Here is a 21,788-nt window from a genome sequence, read left to right on the forward strand (position 1 = left end):
CCGGCCACTGCACTCCCGCCTGGGCGACAGAGTGAGACTCCGTCTCAAAAAAGAAGAAAACAAACAAACAAAAAAAACAAAATTAGCCAGGCATGGTGGCACAAGCCTATAATCCCAGCTACTCAGGAGGCTAAGGCAGGAGAATCACTTGAACCTGGTAGGTGGAGGTTGCAATGAGCTGAGATTGCATCATTGTACTCCAGCCTGGACGGCAAAAAGAGCAAAACCCCGAAAAAACAAAAAACAAACAAAAAAAAAAGCGGAAAAGAGTGCTATTTATTTATTTATTTATTTATTTTGAGACGGATTCTTGCTCTGTCACCCAGGCTGGAGTGCAGTGGCGCGATCTCAGCTCACTTCAAGCTCCGCCTCCCGAGTTCACGCCATTCTCCTGCGTCAGCCTCCCGGGTAGCTAGGACTACAGGCACCACCACCACACCTGGCTAGTTTTTTGTAGTTTTTAGTAGAGACGGGGTTTCACCGTGTTAGCCAGGATGGTCTCCCAAAGTGCTGGGATTACAGGCATGAGCCACCGCGCCCAGCCTATTTCATTTTATTTTATTTTTGAGATGGAGTCTCGCTCTATCGCCCAGGCTGGAATGCAGTATCTCAATCCGGGGTTGAAGCGATTCTCCTGCCTCAGCCTCCCAAGTAGCTGGGACTACAGGTGCACACCACACCTGACTAATTTTTGTATTTGTATTTTTAGTAGAGACGGGGTTTCACCGTATTGACCCAGCTGGTCTCGAACTCCTGACCTTGTGATCCACCCGCTGCGGCCTCCCAAAGTGCTGGGATTACAGGCGTGAGCCACTGCGCCCAGCCTTAACTTTATTTTAAATGTGAGAAAATTGAGGCTATAGAGGTTCAACCATGTGCAGGAGATCACATAGGTAATATGTGTGGTTCATGAGGGTCAGAATTCCAGTTTTGGTCTTTCCGACATTAAACCTTGTGCTTCCTACCGGTAATGTGCTGCCTCCGAGGTTAGACCTGTTTGAAAATCTGAGGTAAGTTCTACATTTGTTCCCTGTGAAACGTTTTTTGCTTCCTTTTCAATCTCTCTCAAATGGGAAAAAAAAATGTTCTTTTTGAAAGGATTGTAAACTGATTTAAAAATTAGCTGCTCACAGGCCGGGCACGGTGACTCACGCCTGTAATCCCAGCACTTTGGGAGGCCGAGGCAGGTGGATCACGAGGTCAGGAGATCGAGGCCATCCTGGCTAACACCGTGAAACCCCGTCTCTACTAAAATATACAAAACAAAATTAGCCGGGCGTGGTGGCAGGCACCTGTAATCCCAGCTACTCGGGAGGCTGAGGCAGGAGAATGGCGTGAACCCGGGAGGTGGAACTTGCAGTGAGCCGAGATCACGCCACTGCACTCCAGCCTGGGCCACAGAGCGAGACTCCGTCTCAACAACAACAAAAAAAATTGTAGCTGCTCACTTACACCATCTCCTCCAGAAAGCCTTCCCTAATCATAGCAATCAAAATTAATTTCCCTGTTCCCTGTATTTTTATAATATTTTAATACTTTGATTATTGTACTTGCTGGTTTGCCTATACTCTGTTCATGTACATATCTGTTTTGCATACTGGTTTTTTTTTTTTTTTTGAGACGGAGTCTCGCTCTGTCGCCCAGGCTGGAGTGCCGTGGCTGGATCTCAGCTCACTGCAAGCTCCGCCTCCCGGGTTTACGCCATTCTCCTGCCTCAGCCTCCCGAGTAGCTGGGACTACAGGCACCCGCCACCTCGCCCAGCTAGTTTTTTGTGTTTTTTAGTAGAGACGGGGTTTCACTGTGTTAGCCAGGATGGTCTCGATCTCCTGACCTCGTGATCCGCCCGTCTCGACCTCCCAAAGTGCAGGGATTACAGGCTTGAGCCACTGCGCCCGGCCTGCATACTGGTTTATGTACTCTTTTCAGATACAGATTCTGGTTCATATTTTGAGTACTTTACAACAAGCCTATAACAATGCTTTATGGAAAGTCAAGTGCTTAATAAATGTTTATTTAAATAGGTTAGAGTTTATTGTATAATAATTAATATAAAACTGAACATTATGGCCAGTAAACAGAACATTAGCTTGTTTTTCTGGCGTAGCCTCAGTTTAGCAGAAGAAAGGAGTCGGCCGGGCGCAGTGGCTCAAGCCTGTAATCCCAGCACTTTGGGAGGCCGAGGCGGGCGGATCACGAGGTCAGGAGATCGAGACCATCCTGGCTAATACGGTGAAACCCCGTCTCTACTAAAAAAATACAAAAAACTAGCCGGGCGAGGTGGCGGGCGCCTGTAGTCCCAGCTACTCGGGAGGCTGAGGCAGGAGAATGGCGTAAACCCGGGAGGCGGAGTTTGCAGAGAGCTGAGATCTGGCCACTCCAGCCTGGGTGACAGAGCGAGACTCCTTCTCAAAAAAAAAAAAAAAAAAAAAAAAAAAAAAAAAAAAAAAAAAAAAAGAAAGGAGTCTAACATGTTTCAAATGTTATTCTTTTATCATATCTTGATTTAAAATGCAGCTATTTGAAAATTATGTCTTAACAAATTCTAAGATAGAAATCTAAGAATTTAGATGTCTTAACAAATTCTAAGACCCTGTCTGAATGGAGCATATTTTTAAGGGTCTGTTAGCACAAAAATTTTCTCTTTGAAGAGTTTTGCTTGCTTGAAATTCAGCCTGAAATTACATAGACTATGAGCTACATTTTTCAAACTTTGTTCAGGGAATTGATAGACATTTGGTGCATGATGCTAATGGTGAGAAGAGAATATATTGCTCAGTTAAAGGATGCATAAACCCTTTCAGGCCACAAGAGACTCATACGGGAAATCATCTTTTTCAGAACATAAAACGGAACTTAATTTGTCTGAAAGAGTTAATGTACCCTCAGCCTGACACATTCTAATCGCTCTCACCAGAAGCTAAGTTTTAAAAGATGTAAAAACCTTTCTATGGGATTTATTCATACTGAGTAGAAAGAATACAAAAAAGAAGCTTGAAAGAATAAATTACCCAATATGAATATGGTTTTTTGTGTGCATATGCACATAAAGAACATGTAGCATATGCACATGTCTATTCATAGATATAAAGCCATTTTGCTATTTATAAGATTATAAATTGGATATCATACCAGTGAATCTGTAGATTTGTTTTCTTTGCTTTTGTTTAAAATTTGGTAAAACTTTTCAATTACGAAGGCCACATGTGGTATGTTAAGCATACATAGTTTACATGTAGGTAATAATAGTGATGTTAGTATAATTCCTCAAGTAATATACTCTGGTGCAAAATCTCAATCATGTACTGTTTTCATGATGCAGAAAAATATATCAGTATCTTTTTGTATAATAAAAGTCTGTTTACTTATTTCTAGTTAGGATGTGTTTGACATATAGCTTATGAAAATTATGGCAAGTAAACTTGGTTTTTCATTCAATATTCCCTTTTCTTTTCTTCTGTTTTATTTGTTTGTTTGTTTATTTGAGATGGACATTCGTTCTGTCACCCAGGCTGGAGTGCAGTGGTGCCATGTTGGCTCACTGCAACCTCTGCCTCCAGGGTTCAAGTGATTCTCCTGCCTCAGCCTCCCGAGTAGCTGGGACTACAGGCACGTGCCACCATGCCTGGCTAATTTTTGTATTTTTAGTAGAGAAGGGGTTTCACCATATTAGCCAGGCTGGTCTCCATCCTCCCGCCTCAGCCTCCCAAAGTGTTGGGATTACAGGCATGAGCCACCACACCTGGCCTTTCTTCTGGTTTTAAATTGCTTTACGAGATGAAGACTGAAAAAAAAAAATTACAAAAAAGTATATGAAATCATTGTTTAATAATCATGTAATCATGCTCTCTTTTATGTTGCAAATGTAAGATAGGATAATAATGTACATTGTCTGAATTAATTAATGAAGTGAAGAATGGAAAAAATTATGACATTACTGAAAATTATCTAATTGAATTTTAATAGTATTGTATATATACTATATATACCTAGTAAGACCTATATTTATAGAACTGTAATCAATTTGAGAGGATCGTATCTCAGCTACTTATTTAAGGCTAAGGGATTCACTAATGGCAAGAATGGAAAAATCAATGAAAAATTTTAAAAGGCATTATAGACAAGCTTTGCAGAGATCATCAGTGAGGAGAATAGGACCTAGTCACAAACTGATGTTGGCTGAGGAGACAAAGGGCATGAGTAACTGAGTTGACAATGGTTCAGAGAGGTAACGGTAACAACCCTCTTTACCTTATCAGAAGCAAATATCTAGTAAGTGGCTTTTCATATCTGCTAAGACATTATCAAATTTGTGCACAGCAACTCTGTTCAATTACTGATCTCTAGATGCCTTTATCATAGGCTTGACTCAGAACCTATATATAAAAGTACTTTCAAACTTTAATGTTCTTTCAGATGCCAAGTATTTTACTTAATCCATGTGAATGAAAAGATATTTGGACTGGGTATCCACTGAGTTAAGCTCTAGCCTTGATATTTGTGATCTTAGGAAAGACTGTTTACCCAGTCATAAAATTGAAAAAATAATACTTGGCTTGCCTACTTCACATAAATTGTTATTAAAATTAGGTATAATAGAGTGACTTTTAACATGCTTTGCAAAATGGAAAATGCTTTGTAAAACAGAATAACCATTTAAAATTGTCATTTATGTATCATTCTCCCCTAAACCGTACAGATAGGAAATAATTCTATCCCCCAAGGAAAATGTTATTTGTTAAAAAAAAAAAGAAATGTTATTTGTTTTAAAAAAAAAAAAAAAGAAAGAAAAAAGGTCTCTTTTTTTCCAATTTCATTTTATCTAACTTTTAAAACATTTTTAAGTTCTAGCTAACTTTGCTTTTTGTATGTAGACCAATAAAGGGCATATTTTTCAAAATGTAGTGAATGCTTGTAGAATAAGCAGGATGCTGACACCTCATTATTCAAGGAATATCCAGATGTTCAGTGTTAAATTTTGATTCTTTACTTTTTTCACTTTGATAGGAAAGAGGAAGATGGAGTAATAAGAGTTTGAAAATTCTTGCATACTCTATGAATGATGACATTCTATATGCTATGACACGTATAAAACAAGATTAAGGGGCCAGGCGCAGTGGCTCATGCCTGTAATCCCAGCACTTTGGGAGGCTAAGGTGGGTGGATCACCTGAGGTGAGGAGTTCAAGACCAGCCTGGCCAAGATGGTGAAACCCTGTCTCTACTAAAAATACAAAAATTAGCCAGGCGTGGTGGTGCGCACCTGTAGTCCCAGCTACTTGGGAGGCTGAGGCAGGAGAACCGCTTGACCCCGGAGGTGGAGGTTGCAGTGAGCCGAGATTATGCCACTGCACTCTAGCCTGGGAGACAGAGCAAGACTCTGCCTCAAAAAAACTGATAATAAGATTAAGATATGTTCCCTGTTTTCAAGGAAGAATGTATTCAGAGAGGTAAAACTGACAGAAGATAGCAATAAACAATACAATGTGATTTAATTGCTGAGTATAATGGAGGCTAAAAATGCAATAGACATTTTCGATATTCCTTACCATCTTCCCAAAATCTTTTTGGCCAGAGAGACAGCATTCTGGCTTTGGCCACGATTGGGAATGAACGTTGCAACTTTATTATTTTGTTGGAAATGTATTCTCAGTCCATCCAAGAGACCCAAATGAAAAGTTAAAGATGGAAATGCATTCCGAAGCCAAATGGGAACAACTTGTATATTATCCTTTATTTTGAATTAACCGTCTTTTTTTTTTTTTTTTTTTTTTTTTTTTTTTTTTTTTTTTTTTTTTTTGAGACAGAGTCTGGCTCTGTTGCCCAGGCTGGAGTACAGTGGCCCGATCTCAGCTCACTGCAAGCTCCGCCTCCCGGGTTTACGCCATTCTCCTGCCTCAGCCTCCCGAGTAGCTGGGACTACAGGCGCCCGCCACCTCGCCCGGCTAGATTTTTGTATTTGTTAGTAGAGATGGGGTTTCACCGTGTTAGCCAGGATGGTCTCTATCTCCTGACCTTGTGATCCGCCCGTCTCGGCCTCCCAAAGTGCTGGGATTACAGGCTTGAGCCACCGCGCCCAGCCACCGTCTCTCTTAACATGGATAATTAAGTAAGAACTGTGTGTACCAACAATTTCTCTAGGTTCCCAAATAAGTTTATTTCCATGTTTTTATCTATCCAGGATATGTATTTTAAGTAGCTACTGCAGTTCCTAACACTATGCTAGATGCCATGGAACTGAAGCATTAAAATGAAGTACAAAGTATTCTCTTGGCTCTAAAGGAGCTTAACATTTAGCTAAGTCCATCCATATGAGAAATCCGTGGCTAAAAGGATGATGATTAATAAAATGTATATGGCACTGTTATAAATGCATTAAGAGTTAACAGTGCAGGGGATATTGTGGTGTCATGCAGCTTCATGGAGGAGGTGGCTTTCAACTCCTAATGAAATGTAAGCTCACTGTATGCACAAGTTTGCTATGTTGGTTTTGTGGTGATCGTCTTTTCTATTCCCAGTGCCTGGCACTTTGTAGGGCTCAAACATGTCTGGTGAATGAAATAATGCATGATTTGCCTTTTACAGACATTTAACTTTAAGGTCATAATTACAAAATATTTTGCTATGTCTTCTCATAGGTCATCCAAAATGTGATTCTGGTTAACTTTGAAATTCGTTTAATGTCCTTATTTAAACAAGCACAAACCCCTCACTAATTATATCTGTATTAGATTAATGTATAACGGTATTTTGCATTCCAGGAAATTGCCTAAATTGAAAAATTCTAGGATTAGGTTAAAGAGGAATTCAGAATTTAAGATTTGAAATGAACAGTCAACATAGGCATTATAGACCTTTGAACGTTTAAAAACAGGATTTTTTTGGCCGGGCGTGGTGCCTCACGCATGTAATCCCAGCACTTTGGGGGGCCGAGGCGGACAGATCACGAAGTCAGGAGATCGAGACCATTCTGGCTAACACGGTGAAACCCCCGTCTCTACTGAAAATACAAAAAATTAGCTGGGCGTGGTGGCGGGCGCCTGTAGTCCCAGCTACTTGGGAGGCTGAGGCAGGAGAATGGCGTGAACTCTGGAGGTGGAGCTTGCAGTGAGCCGAGATTGTGCCACTGCACTCCAACCTGGGTGACAGAGCAAGACTCCGTCTCAAAAACAAACAAACAAACAAACAAAACAAAACAAAAAAAAACAGGATTTTTTTTTTTTTTTAATGGAGTTTTGCTCTTGTTGCCCAAGCTGTAGTACAATGGCATCATCTCAGCTCACCACAACCTCCACCTCCTGGGTTCAAGCCATTCTCCTGCCTCAGCCTCCCAAGTAGCTGGGATTACAGGCATGCACTACCATGCCTAGCTAATTTTGTATTTTTAGTAGAGACAGGGTTTCTCCATGTTAGTCAGGCTGGTCTTAGACTCCTGACCTCAGGTGATCTGCCCGCCTCAGCCTCCCAAAGTGCTGGGATTACAGGCATGAGCCATCATGCCCAGCCAGGATTTTTATATTACTATGTTTTGTCAGTGATCCCCATATTATTGGGTTAAATAGCTTAAATTCACAGAGTGTATTAAAAATAATTAATTGTAATATGCATTGAGATGCCATATGATGGCACATATGTGTTAGGTCATCCAACATATCTGCCTAAACTTTCAGATATCAGAACATAATTCACACAAGGTTTGCCTTCTGCTCTTTATTATAGCTCCCTTTCCCCACACATATATTTAAGCATTCTTTAATGCCAGAATTTACCTTGTGTACAAAGCATTAAGACTGTGAGGTATACAAAAATGAGTAAAACATGGACTTTTCATTTCAGAAACAAGTAAATTAGAAAACAGAATCAACACCATACCCAAGTGATTATAAGACGACATGGGTATAATAAATGCCATATACGTGATGGTAATTTCATTCTATAAAATAATGAAACCTAGGATATCAATAGAGGTTTTCTGTCTGTGTTGAGTGTTCACATACATTGTCTTAGAAGTTCAGAGCAGTGGAAGGAAGATCACTTCTGACTGAAGATTTGGGGGAAAGTTTTATGGAGAGTTACAGTCCAGACACCGAGACTCAGGGTCAATAAAGATAATAAATGTAGGCCGGGTGTGATGGCTCACATCTGTAATCCCAGCACTTAGGTGGCCAAGGCAGGCAAATCACCTGAGGTCAGGAGTTCGAGACCAGCCTGGTCAACATGGTGAAAACCCGTCTCTACTAAAAATACAAAAATTACCCAGGCATGGTGGCATATGCCTGTAGTCCCAGCTACTCAAGAGGCTGAGGCAGGAGAATCACTGGAACCCAGGAGATGGAGGTTGCAGTGAGCCAAGATCCTGCCACTGCAATCCAGCCTGTGTGATAGCATGGGACTCTGTCTCAAAGAAAAGATCAAAAATCTGAGAAAACATCAAGTAGAACTCTTTGGCTGGAAGTAGTGACAGCTGTTACTAAGAAAGAGGGTAAAATCAAATTCTAAATAATTAAGAATATTGGTCTAAGGAGTTTGAACAGTATTTGGTGGGTTGTAAATTGCTGAAAGGCAAGAAACTCTTGTTGCCTCTTCTCCCTGCTTCCAGCCACCACATGGTATTTGCCTGAGAGTGATACTTGCTACCTGCCAACTACTGATCCAAGTAAGTACTAAAGTTAGAATTGTTTCCAGTATTAGAAAGGTATGTGTGTGCACCCACACTCGTGTGTCTGACAGGGCAAATGGATATTTCTTTGTCTTCAATAATGCATTCAACTGTTCTATAGTTGAATTTGTAATACAGTTATAGCAACTTGCATTTATATAGTGTTTTAAACCTGGAAAAGCTCTTTTATCTCCTCATGTCTAACCCTAAATGTTCTGTAGCAAAAATTATCATATTAAGTTTTTTTTGTTTGTTTGAGACAGAGTCTCGCTCTGTCGTCCAGGCTGGAGTGGAGTGGAGTGGTCTCAGCTCACTGCAACCTCTACCTCCGGGGTTCAAGCAGTTCTCCCTGCCTCAGCCTCCCAGATAACTGGGATTACAGGCACCCATCACCACTCGCAGCTAATTTTTGTATTTTTAGTAGAGACGGGGTTTCACCATGTTGGCCAGGCTGGTCTGGAACTCCTGACCTCAGGTGATCGCCTGCCTTGGCCTCCCAAAATGCTGGGCTTACAGGCCTGAGCCACCACACCTGGCCACATATTAAGTCTTGTACCTACTTGATGTTGTTGAGGATTCATCCATTTCACAAATACTCACTGATTGATTAGTCACTGTGTGCCAGGCACTGTGTCAGATACTTGGAACACAGTGGTGAACAAAAAAGATACAATGCTTACTGTCAAGGAGAGTTTAGTTTGCTAAGAGAGATAGATATTCAGCAACTACATAAGCAACCATGGCAGGTGATAAGGAAGAGATTTATAATGCCATGCCAGTCAACAACCTAGTTACGAGGACTGCCCTCCAGAGAGAATAATACTTGAGCTGAGATCTGAAAGATGAATAAGAATTAATTCAGGGAAAAGGTGAAGAGGAATCTTTACCTTAGCCTGTTTATCTACAGGTGTTTCAGATGTTTGACAATTTGGTACCTTGGCGATGATTTGGTTAGTTTCTTGTTTATGGTCTTACTGGATTTACAATCCTAGTGGAGTTTTAAAGTTGGAGTTAGAAATCTCTCAAATTGAGCCAAATCCTGAGGACATTTTATGTTTAAAAAACCCTGTTAACTTTTCTCCCCCAAAAGTTGTTTTTTTACTATTGGCTAGAGATTGAGTATGGATATTTTTGAAAAGCTATGTCAGATTCTGTGGAAAACCTAAAGCTCTATGAACCTTGTGGGAGCTGGAATTTTTCAGCTAAGAGGTTCGGATAGATTTAGGTATTTATCCAAACCGAACTTTTAAACCACCAGAGATTTGCCCATTACTAGTTTACATAGAGCTTAACTACAGTGGTTTCCTCTTTCAACATTTACTTTTTTTATTTAAACAGCTTAATCGAGAGCTATAAAAATACTGGATCAGTCTTTTCAAATAAAAATGAAATACAGCTGCCATGGGTTAGTCTTATAGAAGAAACCCTTCTGCCTGTAGACAGTTTAGGTGTTAAAATGATGGCTTTTTAAATACCAAAAGATCTAGTTTTTGATTGCAAGGTCATATCTTTGAATTATTAGTTTATGAAAACCTGGCATATCTTTGAATTATAAGTTTATAAAAACCTGGCAATTCTTTTGATTTTAGTTACGTGTGCACGCACGTGTGTGTGCACGTGCGTGTGCATGTGTGTGAAATACCAAGAGTCATGAGATTTACATTATTGGCTTGTTAATTAAGGGAAGAATTCCATAATTGTTTTAACTCAATCACACTGCACAAGGGACATTTTGCCTATTTGTTTTTCTGCACATATTTTATATGTCATTGTTTATGTTTGCTTAAAATGCCAAGATGTGCTTAAGTTACTAATACTAATATTTATCCAAAACTCTGGACTTATAACTGATTCTTCATTTTTTGCTTCTGTAAGTCATTGCCTTGCATTAACTCTTAATGTTACTGGGAATAAGGTGTTTTAATACTCATGTCCTTTAGAGGAAATAAAAACATCAACTTTCTTTTTTTATTTTTTGTTTTATTTTTATTTTTAGATATGAGGTACTGATATGTTGACCAGGCTTCTCTCTAACTTCTGACCTCAAGCAATCCTCCCATCTTGGCCTCCCAAAGTGCTGGGATTACAGGTGTGAGCCACCATGCCTGGCCTCAACTTTTAATAAATTAACCTGGAACACAGAAAGTCAGAGAAATGAAATAATAATTCCAAGTTATGTAAATAAGTACATTTATGTACAAAGGGATTGTATTAGGTGATCTTGAGCATCACTTTCAGCTCTAAAAAGTTCTTATATTGCCAAAGCTAGGTAGTACATTCATCCTTGTTCTGCTCAAACATTAAATGCTTAAATGTTGAATTAATTTCCTCTCTGATTCATCACACCAGTATTGATATTATAATATTGTGACATTCCTACTGGTCACAAATTCATCTATTCATTCAACAAATGTTTATCAAAAAAAAATTCATCAGACATCTACAATGTGCCAAGCCCTGTTTTTGTTTTGTTTTGTTTTGTTTTGTTTTTCCAGTGGAGATTCAGTGATGAGAAACTGAAATTAAAAAAAAAAAAAAAAAGGCCTTTGGCATATACTCTAGTGTTGTAGAGCGTCAAAAAAAAAAAAAAGTAGTCTGGTATCAGATAGTGATAAGGAAAATAAAGGTGAGTAAAAGAATTCATTAAAGAATGATAGTGACACTTGTTTTTAAAGTTGGCCAGGGCAGGACCCCTCCAAGGGAGTAACATTTAGGTAGATATTTGAATCAAGTGAGGAGATGATTTGCGTGAGTAACTGAGGGAGCTTTCCGTGAAGAGGGAATAACTAGTGCAGAGGCTCTAAGGAAGGAGCATGACTATAAGCACGCTTAAGGTATAACAGGAAAAGCAAGACCAGTGGCTGGATTGCAGCAAGTGAGGGAGAATGTAGAAGAAGCAAGGCTAGTTCTGATGTGAAATCATGGAAGACATTGTATAAGGGAAAGTCATTAGAGAATTGAAAAGAGATAATGACACTTATAGGGGTGAGGATGACTGGATGAGGAAGAAGGGAGGTTGTCAGGGTGATGAATCAAGAGTTTGGTTTGAGAGGTGGGAAGTTTGAGATGCCTATTAGGCATCCAAGTGGAGATGTAGGTATGTGAGCCTAGAATATAAGGGTACACATTAAAGATAGAAATTTAGGAGCCATCACCATGGAGATTGTGTTTAAAGCCATTAGACTGGTTAAGGTTACCTAAAACACATGAACAGACAGAGAAGAGAGAGGTCCAGGGACTCAGGTCTGGAATGCTCCAACATTTAAAAGTTTGGAAGATGAGAAGAATTTTAACGAAGGAGTAGGGGAACTTAAAAGGTATAGCTTGTGTGGTAGGAGGCAGCCAGAAAATTCTGTTGGCCTGAGAGCCAAGTGACAAAAATGTTTGAAGAAGGATCTTTTGACTGGGCTCTGTGCATTGATTAAAAAGGTATTATATGTAAGGCATTGAACACAGAGAGCAGAGAGCTAGTGACTTCAGAACCCTCTAAGTATTTTATTGACAAAATGTAGACTCATATCATGCATCTATTCTTTTACTTTGCTATTTGTTAGGATAGCCCATGCATTAGATTTTTTTTTCCCTCTATCATACCTGACTCTATTTCCAGATCAATCAAAATGTCCCTATTAAGTTGTCAGTTACATCACAGATAATTACCATAAGCCATTCATTTCATGTTTTTAGTATCCTGTGCAATAAAAAGCTATGAAACACTTTGAACAGGTATTCAGTGAAATCTCAATTATCTGGAATTCTAGTAAGCATATATCCATTTATAGATAACCAGGATTTCCCAAATTTGAGCATTAACCATTTGAATGCTAGAATTTTTTTTTAAGGAAGTCTTCTAAAGTGCATTATTATATTGAGCACCAGCCATGTGCTAAGCATTTTATTAGGCACTATAACTGTACATTCTTACAGCTTATAGGCCTTTGTAAATAGAATGTTCCAACTTTTATTTATTTATTTATTTATTTATTTATTTATTTATTTATTTATGAGACAGAGTCTCGCTCTGTCAGCCAGGCTGGAGTGAGCGCAGTGTCATGATCTCGGCTCACTGCCACCTCCGCCTCCTGGGCTCAAGCGATTCTCCTGCCTCAGCCTCCTGAGTAGCTGGGATTACAAGCATGTGCCACCACACTCGGCTAATTTTTGTATTTTTAGTAGAGGTGGGGTTTCACCATGTTGGCCAGGCTGGCCAACTGTAATTCAACTACATCTTAATGATCTTAGATTATCATCAGTTCCTCTCAGCTGCTTTAGAGATATTTGTCTGATAATGCAGTATCATATTCCTAGAAGGCTTTTTTTCTCTATCCTTCTGAAACTTTATTTTATTTTTTGCTTTAAGAAGGTCACATCGGCCGGGCGCGGTGGCTCAAGCCTGTAATCCCAGCACTTTGGGAGGCCGAGGCGGGCGGATCACGAGGTCAGGAGATCGAGACCATCCTGGCTAACACGGTGAAACCCCGTCTCTACTAAAAAATACAAAAAACTAGCCGGGCGAGGTGGCGGGCGCCTGTAGTCCCAGCTACTGGGAGGCTGAGGCAGGAGAATGGCGGTAACCCCGGGAGGCGGAGCTTGCAGTGAGCTGAGATCCGGCCACTGCACTCCAGCCCGGGCGACAGAGCGAGACTCCGTCTCAAAAAAAAAAAAAAAAAAAAAAAAAAAAAAAAAAAAAAAGAAGGTCACATAGGTGCTCTATAGGCACAGATGATTGTTTGGCCCCTTGTGTGTGAATAAATGCACATATGCCTCTTCTCATCGTTTTCAGTCATTCTATGTACATATATGTCTCACAGAAATACTCATACATAGAAGCAGACACACACACATGCTATACATTTCAGGGCATTATATTGAAGCAAATATGGCTATTCATTTTCTTGCTCACACATACACACACATGTACACATGTCTCTAATGCCATTGTGGCACCTACTCAAGCGGTTAATCAGCCTTTGCACAAATATATTTTAGAAAAGTTATATGGCATCAAGGGCTACATTACTGTTGGTCCTCACAAATTCTCACCCTCGAGGAATTCAGGGATGGTCAATCTTCTCCTTAGAAATGACTTTATTTGGCCGGGCGCAGTGGCTCACACCTGTAATCCCAGCACTTTGGGAGGCTGAGGTGGATGGATCAGAAGGTCAAGAGTTCAATACCAGCCTGGCCAAGATGGTGAAACCGCATCACCCCATCTCTACTAAAAATACAAAATTAGCCAGACGTGGTGGCAGGCACCTGTAATCCCAGCTACTTGCGAGGCTGAGGCAGAGAACTGCTTGAACCCGAGAGGCGGAGGTTGCAGTGAGCCAAGATCACGCCACTGCATTCCAGCCTTGGTGACAGAGGAAGACTCCGTCTCAAAAAAAAAAAAAAAAGAAAGAAAAGAAACGACTTTATTCTCTGTTGTCAGTATATGCTAATCCTGTTATTGCATTTAATTTCTGCAGGTGTTAGTCTACTATTATTTTTGTTCCAATATCTCATCAAGTCAAATAAGCACAGAGTAAGAATTTCAAAGCTGGAGAGGGCTGACAATAATAGAAAACAGAAACATACTCAAAATATATTCCTCTCTCGGTATGAAGCTGGGGCATTGCATGACCAGTGAGGAGTGGTACTTTAGTAGGATTGCTCTGCCAATCTAGTCATTGCATGCAGAATGAATTAAAAAAGGGAGAGATTGAAAACAGGAAAATCAGTTAAGAGAGTCAAGTATTTCCTATGTGCCACTCAGTGTTCTGGGCCTTCAGTCTGAGAGAGTAATGAGATGGATGAGGTGCCTGCTCTCATGGAGCTAAAATTTCCTTGGGCATTGTTTTGGGATTCATTGCTATGTTGCGCTAAGTGCTATGGAAGGAAATAAAACCAGGTTATGTGATGGTGACTGGGGAGCCACTTTAGGTTAGGAGGGCCTTTTTGTCGTGGTGACATTTGAGCTGAGGACTGAAATATAGAAAGATTCCAGACATGTAAAGATCTAGTTAAAAGCATTTTAGACAGAGAGAATAGCTTGTTCAAAATTGTATGGAAATGGACATAAACTTATCATATTCAAGAAACAAAGAGAAGGCCAATATGGCTGGTTGTGCGGTTAACAAAGGGGAGATTAGTATCAGATGAAAACTGAGAAAAAGGTAGGGACAGATCATGTAGGTCCTTGTTGACCAGGATAAGGAGTTTGGAGATAACTATACTAATCCAAGTGGTCAGTAATATTATTCTCACTATTGAGTTGAGTTTTAACTAGACAATTCTCTAAATGAGTTAGTCAGCGTTTAGGAATAACCCATGCTCACAGCATCATTAAATGTTTACTGTTAATTCTCACTGCTCTTTCTCAGTTTCTTGCAAGGCATTGTTACAAAACTAATTTATCACATACAGGCCTAGTTGGGGTTCTTAAAAGAACATTTCTTTTTCTAGTATGACAGTACAGAACATGTGTGTGTGTATATGTATATGTCTATGTGTATACTTGTATATACTATATCTGAAAAATACTTTTATTCTCATTGACCCTTTGTACATTTCTCAAATAATAGAGTTTAACTACCCTTGAGACAGAAACTGTGTTAGATGCTAGAGATCTAATGGTGAATAAGTCATAGTACTTGTCCTAAAGATTACAATATAAATAATATATTCTTTTGATCAAGAAAGCTTTGTCCACAACTTTGAAGGAACAAATACTGGCTATTCTCCTTTATTATTTTGTACAAATTATTATGTTTCATAAGGATTCATTGCCAGCATTTATTTTATTGATGGACTTTGAAAGCAGGAGTTTCATTAACTCTCAGTTTGGACAGTATTATCTTTACATGCAGTTAGTGCAGTGACTGTCATCATCCTTATTAGAAAACCACCAGGACATCTGGCAAGATGTCTAATATAATCTATTTATCTATTTCCTATGTTATCTATTTCCAATCAAATGATTCTTTGGTGCTTTGATGTCCTGTAACTTCGCCACTTATGTAATTTTCTGCCATAATCTAATTTGTAAAGTGGGGCGGGAGAAAAAGAAAATTTAGAAAGAAACACAGACCACAAACCCTTTATCCTGGTAGAGCATCTCATATTTCAGTTTGCAGTTGTTTTGGTAAAGTGTAAAACAAGAAATATAAATATAGTTTTTAGTTTTTACTGTGGTTAGGATTTTTTTTTTTTTTTTTTTTGACTAACACTCACTTTTAATTGCCTAATCTATTTTGGCTTTACCTTTAAAGAAAAATTACTGCACTTTGCTGCATCTGTCAAAAATGACAGGATAATTCTTTGAGTCAAAACAGGGTACATGAAATGTGATTTTTGTTTATTTTCTGAAGAATAGCAGAACTCATTTTTTGACACATCCTTTATTGTGGTTAAGATTCCATGGCATAGAACAGACTGCTTATTTTGAGGTTGCAAAGTATAGCTAATCTACAAGAATAAGCTTTCTAATATCTTCTATCAAACCAAGAAATGATGTGTTTCACCGGAAACATGCACATATAAAAGAATTGATTTTCTTACACAGGATGCTGCCACTTGGACTGTACATAGAGTTGATTTGTAATATAAATTAACTCACCAATTATCGATTGTTCCATCTGACTTTGCACACATTAAGGATCTGCAAAGAGTTTCCGAGTTATCAATAATAAGAAAGCTGTGTATGAAATGTAATGGGGTGCGTCAGCTGGATCCGAGTTAGATATTGCTGTAAATGTTGCTCAGCTTTGCCATATGTCACATACTCTTTTTGCATAATATTTTAATCCATTAAAATGTGTCTTTTTCTTTAAAAAAAAAAAATTAGCTTACTTAGGTTACAATGAAAATCCTTTAAGAAACAGTCAGTGACCACTGACCTTTCCATGTCTTAAGTTATTTCGTAACTGTTTTTGCCTTTGTGCCCCCTCATTAAGATGAATAATGACAATCCTTAGAAATAGGAAATGCCAAGCTCCCGGTTGCAATGCTAACAAGTAGGAAGTCCCATTAACTTTTTAACTTCTCAGACAAGAAATAAATTTGGACATGAGACATTATTTCTGAAACTACTTGTCCTCAGGAGCAGTGATTGAATGAACTAAGGACTTGCTTTCACTAAGTGGAATGGAAAACTCATGTCACAGTATGTCAGTTTCTGCTTAATGAATGAGATATTCCCTGGGGAATAAATTAGGTGTCTCACATACATAACTCTTTTAAGGGACCCAGACCTCATTGATTTCCTTTTGTGGAATAGTACCCTCGTGACTTATGAGACTCACTGTACAACTAAACTGACTGACTTTGACCCTCATGAATAGTTTTGTCACCTGGGAGGGTTTGGTTCGAAATGATCTCCACCCTTTAATAAGAAAGTCAGCTCTTTGCTCCCTGTTGGCTCACTGCTCTCAGGCCACTAAATGAAAGGCACTTGGGTGTCATTTAGAGCCATTTACCAAATGAACTATCTTGGCCTGAAAAAGTTAAGCACTGTTGGGCCTGGCAATTTACCATAATCAAGGAGCTATAGCAGAAAATATGCAAGATCTGATTTCTGGCCAATTTGTGTTTTTCCCGTGTTGCTCTGACCCTTGAATTATGCTATTACACATGCTTGAGTAATTTTATTTCATTTGCAGAGAATTGCATTTCATTTATGTATTATTTATACTCTACCTACTTCGCAAACAATGTGTACTGGCTTATTTTAATTCTAATTCAAATCATCTGAGTATTTTTCCAAGTCCTGTCCTGAAGAAGACTTGTATCATCACACATCATTTCACATTTACTGTGCTATGGTGATATATTGATTATGATGCCATTTCTCTGGCCACCTAAAAATGACTGTATTAACAAAACATCATGCCTGCAGTCTAATATAACTTCTTTTTTGTGGTATGGTCTATTGGGAAAGAACATGCAACTTACAGTTATGTGCTTAGTTCTACCATTTATGTGACCTAGGGAAAGTCATTTGCCACATCCTGCTCAAGTTTACTCAGTTTTAAATATAGTTGTTAATGCTTACTCCCCAAACCTTTCAAGGTTATGGAAATAAATGCAGTAAATATTTACCGCATATAAAATGGTTGTGAATTCCCACATTTCTCCAGTTAACACCAGGAAGAACAATTGTCAGCTGAATTGAAATGATCAAGCAGCGCTCTTGTATTCAGGCACTGTTCAGACAAATGAGGTACAGAGACATGACAAGAGAGAGTTCCTATTTTGAGGAACCACAGTGTTGTGAAAAAGGCCCATCACACAAACAATTATAAAATTCCCAATGGGATACGTGGCCCAAGTGAGGTATGCAAGTGTCATAGCTGACAGGAAGAGGAAGTAATGAACTCTGACCAGGGAACTGGGGACTAAGTGAAAAATTAGGGTAAAACAAGATAACGTGTGGGAAATTCCTTCAGAAACACTCTGTGGATACTAAGACACAATCTTATCAATGTCATTTATTTAACAAACATTTATGTATTATTCAGTTTGCCAGACAATGTTCTAAGTGTCTTACAATAGGAAATCATTTAATCCTGTTCATTCAGGTCTGTTTGCTGCGAAATGGAGTTCTACAAGCACTAAGGAAATCGTAGATACAGAGACTCCTTTGTCTTCTAGTAAGGAGGAAGTACACTGGGTCAGTTGACATCCACGTGTCTATAAGGCAAATAGTTAGAAAAGTATATACCAAAAATAAATGAATGAATGAACAAACTAAGGAATAAAGACACAATGAAGGAGATACTATTTTTTTTTTTTTGAGACAGAGTTTCAGTCTTATTGCCCAGGCCTGGAGTACAATGGCACGATCTTGGCTCAAAGCAACCTCTGCCTTCCGAGTTCAAGTGATTCTCCTGCCTCAGCCTCCCGAGTAGCTGGAATTACAGGCATGTGCCACCACGCCTAGCTAATTTTGCGTTTCATTTTGTTTTGTTTTGTTTTTTGAAACGGAGTTCCACTCTTGTTGCCCAGGCTGGAGTGCAGTGGCGCATTCTCAGCTCACCACAACCTCCGCCTCCTGGGCTAAAGCAGTTCTCCTGCCTCAGCCTCCGGAGTAGCTGGGATTATAGGCATGCGCCACCACACCCCACTAATTTTTTTTTTTTTTTGTATTTTTAGTAGAGACAGGGTTTTTCCATGTTGGTCAGGCTGGTCTTGAACTCCTGATCTCAGGTGATCCGCCTGTCTCAGCCTCCCAAAGTGCTGGGATTACAGGCGTGAGCCACTGCGCCCGGTTAATTTTGCATTTTTAGTAGAAATGGGGTTTCCCCATGTTGGTCAGGTTGGTCTCAAACTCCTGACCTCAGGTGATCCGCCCACCTTGGCCTCCCAAAGTGCTGGGATTACAGGTGTGAGCCACCATGCCCGGCCTTGAAGCAGATACTGTTAACCTCATTTTACATGAAGGGAAAACTGTGGTACAGAGGGACTAAGTTTCCCAAGGTCACACAGCTATTAAGTGGCAGAGCTGGAGTTTGAACCAAAGAGTCAGGCTCTAGAGGTGGCAACCTTAACAAGGATGCTATACTGCTTCTCCCATCACCCATCGACACAGAAGTGGACATCTTTGTTGCTGGAATCCAGCACTGGAATCCCTTAGTGGTCCTTTTGATCTCTGTTTGAGTACCTATAGAAACGACAAGGACCTAATCAGCTCTTGAAACAGCCAGCTACATTTTTGGACGGTTGTAATTACTGGAGAGTTCTGAATTTGAGCCAAGATCTACTTTTCCTGGAACTTCTACCCATTGATCCTATGTCTGCTTTCTGACACTACACAGACTAAACCTTCTTCCACATAACTGTAAAAGTATTGGAAAACATCTCCCATGCCTCCTGCTTGAATTCCACATTCCCATATAAAAAGAAAGTGGCATTTGAGAGCAATTAGACTTCATTATTCAATTGAGCATTTATTTATGGGGTGCCTACTGTGTGCAAAATGTTATACAACGTGCTAGCAATCGCAGAGAAAATGAATAGCACCAGATTCACATGTACAAAGTATGTACTCTGCACTAAGCTATTCCACTGCTACCCAAAATGTGCAATTATCATTTAAGATACAAACTAATGAATAGAATTATTGCCTGCACTTACTTAAATCAGGGTTTAAATAAGCAGTGTCTTGCTGGGTGCACCTGTATACATGCCTTAATTACCCCACAGGATTACAAACCTGTGGGCAGAAACTGCTAATACAGCCTTGTATTTCGTACTGCACCTAGCACAGGTTCTTTGGCAGAGTAAATGAGCAATAAATATTTTTGAATGAATGAGAGATGCTGTATTCATTAATGCTGTCCTTCAGATAATTGCTCTAAATGATGTTCTTATATGATCATAACAATAGCAAATAAATTTTACTTTGCTGTTTGAATGTCTTCAAGTTTTGTGTGCCACATTAAATAGCACTAGAGAAGCTAATTTTCCCAGAAGAAATGTCGTAGCAAAATGTTGAAAGACAGCAAGGTAATTCAACAGCCAGAAATATAGGGTTTTATAGTATTGATCAGTCTTCAACTCTGTTTGAAAAGATTCACTGTTATCAAATGAGAACCTCTCTGCTACCATGTGAGCCCAGTAAAGGCATTTTCTAGTTACCATCCTGGGGTGCTCCTTTGGGACCAATTGTTCTAGTATTATTATTATAGTGAAAAATGCAGCAAAATCATTGAACCCTGACCATTCAGTTGGCCTTGGTATAGAGCATCACGCAGTCAAAGACTCAAGTTCAGATTTATGTGTGTGTGTGTGTGTGTGTGTATACACACACACACACATATGCATACAGACATACATATATACATGTATACACGTATACATATACACACTGTATTTTATATGTCTATGGAAAATATGTATTTCCATTCTGTAGTCTATGAAAACTTGTATGAATGGGACAAGGTACAATACACAATAAAATAACACATGGCCATCTTAAAAACTTTTTGAGTGCCTATATGTGAACAAGAAACCTTTCTGCCATCTCATCGGGCATAAACTTAACGTCACGCATTTAATTGTGCTACCTAACATAATTAGCCATGATAGAAAACTTTAATGGAAAATAAAAAGAATTTTTTTTTTTTTTTTTTGAGATGGAGTTTCACTCTTGTTGCCCAGACTGGATTGCAATGGTGTGATCTCGGCTCACTGCAACCTCCGCCTCCTGGGTTCGAGCGATTCTCCTGCCTCAGCCTCCTGAGTAGCTGGGATTACAGGTGCTTGCCACCACACCCAACTAATTGTTTAGTATTTTTAGTAAAGACGAGGTTTCATCATTTTGGCCAGGCTGGTCTTGAACTCCTGTCCTCAAGTGATCCATCTGCCTCAGCCTCCCAAAGTACTGGTATTACAAGCGTGAGCCACCAGGCCCAGCTAAAAAAAAGAAAATTTTAATGTAGCATCAAGTCTTAAAAAATCATTTTAAGATTCAGTTATGATTTATTTATTTATTTATTAATTTATTTATTTATTTATTTATTTATTTTTGAGATGGCGTCTCGCTCGTCGCCCAGGCTGGAGTGCAGTGGCGCGATCTCAGCTCACTGCAAGCTCCGCCTCCCAGGTTCATGCTATTCTCCTGCCTCAGCCTCTCTAGTAGCTGGGACTACAGGCGCCCACCACCACACCCGGCTAATTTTTTGTATTTTTAGTAGAGATGGGGTTTCACCGTGTTAGCCAGGATGGTCTCAATCTCCTGACCTTGTGATCCACCCGTCCCAGCCTCCCAACGTGCTGGGATTACAGGCACGAGCCACCGATTATTTTATTAGCCAGGACCTCTGTGAAATGACTCTAGGATGAGAACTAAAATATAATGGAATGGGAGAGGTTCATTCATTATGTTAGATATTTTGATAGTGCTAGGCCTTTAATTAATTAACATTTCATTAATCTGTAAGGAGTGCCAGTAAACAGCACTTTAATTAAATTCATGGGTAATACATTAATAGGTGTAGAAAATACCAATGAAGACAGGAAAATAATTCAAATAGACCAGATAATTTATAAGATATAGGAAAATAACAGGAATTCCATTGGCCACATGCATTTCCCTACTCAAGCAAATAAAAGGCAATATTCACTGCATACATGGGGTATAGAAAATAACCAA

General features: G+C 39.4%; 1 protein-coding gene across 6 annotated transcripts in view; it reads left to right on the forward strand.

Moving 5' to 3' along the window:
* Positions 1-21,788, forward strand: part of DIAPH2 (diaphanous related formin 2) — a 923,693-nt gene that overhangs the window by 575,037 nt on the left and 326,868 nt on the right. The gene's annotated exons all lie outside the window — the stretch shown is intronic.

This window comes from Rhinopithecus roxellana, chromosome 7 (genome assembly GCF_007565055.1).
Source record: "Rhinopithecus roxellana isolate Shanxi Qingling chromosome 7, ASM756505v1, whole genome shotgun sequence".
Taxonomy (NCBI): domain Eukaryota; kingdom Metazoa; phylum Chordata; class Mammalia; order Primates; family Cercopithecidae; genus Rhinopithecus; species Rhinopithecus roxellana.